Here is a 1406-nt window from a genome sequence, read left to right on the forward strand (position 1 = left end):
GCTGGGATTCAAAACCCAAAGTCTTAAAAGGGCCTGGCACTGCATGATCCACTGTCCTCCTCTGGAGTAGAACTTCACCCTGCTGATTAAAGGTCTTTGGCTGGCACCTTCAGGGTCTTTTGTCCTTGGGGAGGCAATAAACCCTCTTCCACAAGTACTCGAGGAAGGGGACTCTTCTGTCTCAGTGCACCCTGAAGATTGCTAAACCACATTATGCACTCTGGGGCCAGCTCCCTCCTCCCCAGGAGTGCACAGATGAGCTCCACTCCAGAAAAATTTATGCACTTTCAAAACCCCAGAGTCCGAGCTCCAAAAGCTGTTTGCAAAAAAGAAGTGGTACACTCAGTTTTTCTCTCTCCCCAGTCCGTGGTCCAGAAAGGTTTTCCTCTTGTGCTAACTCAATGCCACACGATCTCAACCCTCTCTCTCTTTGTCTCCCTTGTATCTCCATGGAAAGAGTTCCCTCCCCTCCACAGTGCAGCCATTTTTCTCTCCCCCAATTCACAACCATGCAACTCACACCTGCCAAGCTGTCTCCCTCCAACTGTGGAGATCTGTCACTACATAGATCAAATTCCTGGGTGTTCCAAGTAATCTGACCTCAATACAGCTGTGTTTAAAAGATGAGGAAAGCCCCAGGTCCCCCTATTTCTCTGCCATCCTAACTCCTCCTGGGGAGAGAGAGTCTTAAGCAGGCTCCATGCACAGTATGGAGCCCGACATGGGGCTCCAACTGATGACTGTGAGTTTATGATCTGAGCCGAAATCAAGAGTCAGATGCTTAACTGACTGTGCCACCCAGGCACCCAAGACACTGAGTAATTAAATAAGTAGTCTAAGGTCACCCGTCCAATAAAGAACAGAGCTGTGATGGTATATCTGTTCACTTAGGCACCTGAGTGGTTTCTCTTGATCCAAACTAATTCTGCTGGTGGGTTGGGCTAGTGTCTCCTCCTCCTTGAGATCCTGGATCTGTCTTCCTCAAGCCACTGCCAGCTCTTCTGAACACTGCATATGTTCTGAGGCCGATACCTTTGTGAAAAACTTTTTAACTGGGACAATTTAGAAAACCATAAAAAATTTTTAAATGAAATTTCACACCAATTGACACCACTCCTAAAACAGCAAGACAGTGAGGAGGGAAGATGGCGGCATAGGAGGACGCTGGGTTCACCGCGCGTCCTGCTGATCACTTAGATTCCACCTACACTTGCCTAAATAACCCAGAAAACCACCAGAGGATTAGCAGAACGGAATCGCCGGAGCCAAGCCCAGATGAGAGGCCCACGGAAGAGGCTAGGAAGGGCGGCGAGGCGGTGCGCGCTCCACGGACTGGCGGGAGGGAGCCGGGGCGGAGGGGCGGCTCGCCGGCCAAGCAGAGCCCCCGAGTCTGGCTTGCAAAAAGC

Source organism: Herpailurus yagouaroundi, unplaced genomic scaffold (genome assembly GCF_014898765.1).
Source record: "Herpailurus yagouaroundi ecotype Mexico unplaced genomic scaffold, PumYag 67623, whole genome shotgun sequence".
In the NCBI taxonomy this organism is placed as follows: Eukaryota; Metazoa; Chordata; class Mammalia; order Carnivora; family Felidae; genus Herpailurus; species Herpailurus yagouaroundi.